The 6,119-nt window shown below is 37.5% G+C and overlaps 1 protein-coding gene across 7 annotated transcripts in view; it reads right to left on the minus strand.

Moving 5' to 3' along the window:
• Nucleotides 1–6,119, minus strand: part of LOC131427270 (spectrin beta chain, non-erythrocytic 5) — a 335,003-nt gene that overhangs the window by 200,504 nt on the left and 128,380 nt on the right. The window lies entirely within an intron of this gene.

The following is a 6,119-nucleotide window of genomic DNA, read 5'->3' on the forward strand; positions in this document are numbered from 1 at the left end:
CACCAGAACTCAAAAGCCGGCCATGGTGATGGTGTGGGCCGCCATAACAGCCGATGGTCGCTCGCCGCTCGTATTCATCGACCGTGGGGTCAAAATAAATGCGCAAATCTATCGCGAAAATATTTTGGAGGGAGTTCTGAAGCCCTGGGCACGCAAACATTTCGGCCGCAGACCTTGGACATTCCAACAGGACTCAGCACCATCGCACTCAGCACGCGCCACCCAAGAATGGTTAAGAAATGAGGTTCCTCGCTTCATTTCCACCGCACAATGGCCACCAAAATCTCCGGATGCCAATCCGTTGGACTATTGTGCCTGGGGTATTTTGGAAAGCAAGGTTGGCACTAAAAAATACCAAAGTGTCGATCATCTCAAGCAAGCGCTTCGCCGAGAATGGGACAAAATACCGCAGAGCCACTTTCGGGCAGCGTGTGATGGTTTCATTGGCCGTTTGAAGGCCATAGTTCGTGCCAAAGGTGGCCAATTCGAACAAATCTAAACCGATTCTCAAATTTGATGTTATTTCCGACATTTTTTGCTTTCATTCAATAAAATTTAAAAAAAAATGAAAAAATTATGGCGTTTTACTTTGTTGCAGTTTTTTCATCTCACCTTGTAATTTTGACGCATAAAGCAACATCCGTCTTATGAGTAAGCATAACTTTTTGTGTATAAATTTAGCGTTTATAGAAAAAAATATTCAGAAGTGTGGACGTAATTGGCTGGTTTAGAAGACTGAAGGTTTGGAAGGTTTCGATACGTTAAGAAATGAAACATGGAATACAAACTCGAGTATTGGCAATATTAGAAAATGTTAATTATTCATACAAAACTGAAGAACATGAACTAAATACAAGGGATCGAATGTATTTTTGTAATGTTTGAATCCATTTGAGGCAAACATTTCAATTAGGCGGGGCTGGGTGACATCGGAACACGATTATCTCGGTATACGAAATGGGTCGTCGAAATTCGATTGAGTTAACACCACCATGTGCCCTGGATTGGTTATTTGCATGTATAACCAAAAAACATGGAAACATATTTTTTCTGTAAACCGCTGACAGGCAGTGAGACTTGGGTTAGGTCAAACACACTCAAAAACACATTAAAAAACGCAAGAAAATTTGTTTGACCAGCAATTGACACAACCTACCAAATGAAACAGTTTTGAGACTAGAAGGCTTTGGATGTTTTTTTGCATTGTCATTCGAAGTGTTTCGGAAGTTTGGAAAGTTTAACACACTTCAGCCTGAATTCCCGAAGACACTCTGAAATTGAATTTATTTTACTTATCAGTCTGTGATTTCGGAATCGGAAGACAGATCTGGATAGAATTCAAGAACGTTTCATGGGATCGTAAGACCGTTCATTTGAACCTAAGATTGCGGATATCGGTCAAGCGAGTTCAAAAGTGGGGTTTCACAGTGATTTTTTCTTTATGAGAAAAGCAAAACAAGCTTAAACTAATACCAAACATGATTATCAAAACAATTACAGGAAATAAACACTCAACCCCTCGAGTCTACACCGTCCTAGACTAATATTAGAACTAGTTATAGAACCCAACGAAATGTTTTTCGGAATTACCGAAATTAGTCTCTTTGTCGGAACAAAATATTCCAGCAATGAATCTTCATATCACATGTGATCACAAGGTTTTGAGAAATTTTTTTTGTATGCTTTGTGCACACACAAAGCATTTCACGTGTATTGTTAATACCACTACAAATTGTCATTGATCAGAATCTCCTGACACCACTTCTTCGGAAAGACAAGAATGACTTTTGGTGATCGAAATTATTGGTTCCCAACAAGTTTATTTCGCCGACCCTTTTGGAACCATAATCGTTCTCCGCGGACCCCACGATTAAAACTGGTTCTGTTCGCTGGAAATAAATTTGTAGTATCAACGGAAAAGGTAGCAGAAGTTAAGAAAAAGGACCACATGATTATTGTTTTGACAAAAAGCATTATTATATTAAATTTGGAGCAACACTGCTAGAAACAATTATTGATACAAAAAAAAAAGTACGAGTAGCATGATTTTACCTCGAACACTAGCGCGGGTTATGATCGAAAGAGCTCGTTGTAATAAATACACTTTTTTATGCGGTTGTTTTTACGCGGCTTTTTTACTCGGATTTCGTCTTACAAATTCATGACTCGTCGAGATCTGGTAAAAACAATTAGCCAAAATTAAGCCAACTATGACATTTTGAAAATTTTCGATATATTTAAAACAAAAAAAAGTTTTTTGATTACACCAGATCTCAACGTTTCATGCATTTCTAAGACATTCGGCATAGAAAAAAAATCGATTCGGAAAATTTCAAAATACAAAAAAAAAATATTTTTGAGATTACACTAGATCTGGACGTTTCATGCATTTCTAAGATATTTGGCATAAAACAATTCTTTAGTTTTGTGGTTTTTTTACGCGAATTTCCGAAGCTACGCGGTTTTTACGTATCCCCCGCGTAAAAAGAGACCTCAGTGTAGGTAATGACATAAACAAGTCGGTTCCTTCTTGCGTGGTCTTGGATCAGAACATAAGGCACCTATGTAAATCGCTGGTTGGCTACGAAAATCAACTGATGGCATGTTAAAAACGATAATACAACGTTACTGATCGGGATCCGATGAAATTGTACAGTGAATTACTAAATGATCAGAACTGGGATTGACAAATCATTTTTCGATGAAATTCTGTTATCCCCCGAATGCGTTGATTAGTACCTTTGACGGCTAGAAAGATATTTGTTGGTTTATATTTCAAAACTCGTAGTATTTGTGCGCGATATTAGTTGCTACAATATTCGACCAGGAAGTGACAGAGATTCAGCGTGTTTCTATACATAACATGGTAAAAACGGAAAAAAATCCTCAGAACTAGCCATATAAAACTTAGGTCGTGTACGTCTTGTTAGTTATTGGTCATAAAAATTGATTTATGAGATATCGATTATTAGTTCCCACTTTCGGAAGTACCGGAAACAATAGTCAAAACAAAAAGAAGAAAATGGAGTGCCACATACCATCTAGGTATGTGTATTAGTAGGTCGATATCAGAAAATAACAAAAATATGCACTCGATTTTTTCGGAGATGGTTGGACCAATTAGGGCATATTCAGGAGTGTTCTAGTTCTAGATGCATAATTTATGTCAGTTTTGAAATTTAAATCTAGAAATTATAACAAAATAAACTGGCAGCCCAGCAGCGTTTTATCTGTGTTTCAAATGTAGAAAAAATAGAACGGCAATGTATACCAGTTTTAAATTTGACAGTAGAACTGGTCAAATAAATAAAACTAAAACGGATTGCTGGGGATACGTTTGTTTCAGTTTCATTTACATTATAGACCACCCATATGAATCTTGCAGCTGCTGAATTTGCTCTTAGGTTTAAATGAAAGGTCGTTTGATCCCATAACCTGCTATTGAATTTTATACGGATCGAGATCGAGTATCCGGTTCAGAAGTAACGTTCCATAGTCTGCTATTGAATTTCAGATTAAAATGAACAAAAATAAGAAAAAACACAAGATTTTCTCAGAGACCGCTAGACCAATTTGCACATATGCTTAGTTTCAAATAAAAGGTCTAACTATCTCATAGAACCCTATCGATTTTTTTTCCGGATTCGACTTTCGGTTTCGGCGTTACAGACTGATAAGTATTAAAATTTCAATTTCAAGATCATACATGAAACTGAAAAATCGAGCAAAATACTTTCAACTATAATTCTTCAGTCTGACCGGTCTGGTTGATGCCTTTAATTTCGGTTATAACGGACCGCAGTTCACGGTTCCGGAAATACACCGTACAAAGTGATCGCACACTCCCAACCGAGAATCTTCAATTTCTCAAAAACGGCCGAAAACCGAATTTCACTAGCTTAGATTCAATCGAAGGATGTCATGCTCTCAGAAGTTGGTGTAGAATTGTGTCCCGATCCGTCTTTCGGTTCCGGAGTTACAGGGTGAAGTGTGGTTGAAATTGAAAGCCGTTAGTTTGTAAGTTGGTTTCGGTTATACTGATTCCCAATTCCGGAGGTACCGGAAAGAGTGGTCAAAAGTTCAAATACGGAGTTCACTTCATTTTCACAGACGCCTACTAAACCGGATTTCAAAAACTTACACTCAAATGAAAAGTCTTATAGCGAATTTCATTCGGATCCGACTTCCAGTTCCGGAACTACAAGGTGAAGTGTGTTTAAAATCTTGAACAGTCATTCCGAGCGACAATGCAATTCTCCTAAATTTGGTTCAGTACTGTTTACATACTGAAATGGTTATGCCCAAATGCATTAAGTTTCGTGAAGAAGGTGTTATGATTTTAAATAATCAAAACAGTCGGAATCATGGATCCTCCTCTTTTACATCTGTTCCTGTTCAAAATATTGTTTATAATGACATCAAAACGTTTCCAAAAACTGAAAGCAAATTTTGTTTCGTCTGTAAAAAAATCTCCCAAATAGCATTAGAAAAATGGCCGTCGCATAACGTAAGCCGAAAAAAAAGTTGAGTGCCATCGCGAAGCAAACAAGGAGTCCAGTCATTTTGAAGACATATTGAAGACACCCAAAAGCTCTATTTGAAAGAGGGAGTAAGAGTAAAACAATTAAACAATACATCATTTTAAGAATCACTACACAAACAGACGTCATGCGCGTCTGGATGTTTTAATATTTTCCCTGTATTGTCGCTACTTGCCTCGAGCAAAAGTGGTTTGATAGCTCTGAGTAGCCGGCTACCGAGAATATCAAACTCATAATAAAAAAAACTCGGAAAAACTTGGTTCAGGTTTTTTGGCGCGGATTTTCGAAATCACGGATTTTTTGGCGAATTTCTGATACAACAGGTTTTATTGGCGCGGATTTCCGGAGTAACTCGATTTTTTAAGCGCAGGTCTTAAAAGTTACGCCGTTTTTATTGCGGATTTCTGAAACAACGCGTTTTATTGGCGCGGATTTCCGGAGTAACTCGATTTATTAAACGTAGATCTTCAAAGTTACGTGACTTTTAATGCGGATTTCCGAAGTTACACGTTTTTTATACGAATTTTCACTTTTTATGCGATTGTATGAAGTTTCGCGAGTTTTTTATACGGATTTTCGAAGCAATGTGATTTCTTTAATGCGGATTTCCGAAGTTACGCGGATATCCGAACCTACTCGATTTTTCAAACGCAGATCTTCAAATTTATGCGTTCCCTAAGTTACTCGTTTTTTTATGGGGCTTTTTGAAATTTCGCGTGTTTTTGACACGGATTTCCGAAGGAATGCGATTTCTTTAACCCGGAGTTCCGGTCTTCTATTTAAATTTCTGAAGTTACGCGTTTTTCGACACGGATTTCCGAAGTTACTCGATTTTTGCAACGAAGTTAGTATGTGATGTGTTTTTGACGAAGATTTCCGGTACAAAACGACTTTTTTATCGCGGATTTCCAAAGATAGTCGGGTTTTGACGCGAATTTCCAAAGCAATGCGATTTCTTTAACCCGTATTTCCGAAGGTACGCGGGTTTATTAATGCGAATTTCTGAAGCTACATGTTTTTTTTGGCGTGGATTTCCGAAGTGAAGCGATTTTTTGATCGTGGATTTCCGAAGTTACGCGGTTTTTAATGCGAAATAATAAAGTAACGCATTTTTTACGCGGATTTCGGATTTTCTTTAACCCGGATTTTCAAAGTTAAGCTTACGTTTGTATACGAATCTCGGAAGTAACGAATTTTTTGACGCGGATTTCCGAAGCTACTCGAAGCTAATTTTGCAACAAAGTTATCTGTTTTTTTTTCGTTAATTTCCGAAGTTACGCATTTTATGAATTTCCGAAATAAAGCGACTTTTTTATCGCGGATCTTCGAAGCTTTCTCATGCGAATTACTGAAGTAATACCTTCTTTTCACGCGGATTTCCGAAGTAATGCGATTTCTTTCACCCGGATTTCCGAAGATACTCGTTTTTTTGTTTTATTTAAGATTTTTTTTATTCAGGTCTATTTGCGTACAAGCTTTACGTGGCCGATTGAGCTGATTTTTAGATAATTAAATTTTTTTTTTGTATAGGATCTCGTTGTCACCCTTTTTCTAGGGGGAGAGGAGCTTCCATTTCCC

The sequence above is a fragment of the Malaya genurostris genome, chromosome 2, assembly GCF_030247185.1.
Source record: "Malaya genurostris strain Urasoe2022 chromosome 2, Malgen_1.1, whole genome shotgun sequence".
NCBI lineage: Eukaryota > Metazoa > Arthropoda > Insecta > Diptera > Culicidae > Malaya > Malaya genurostris.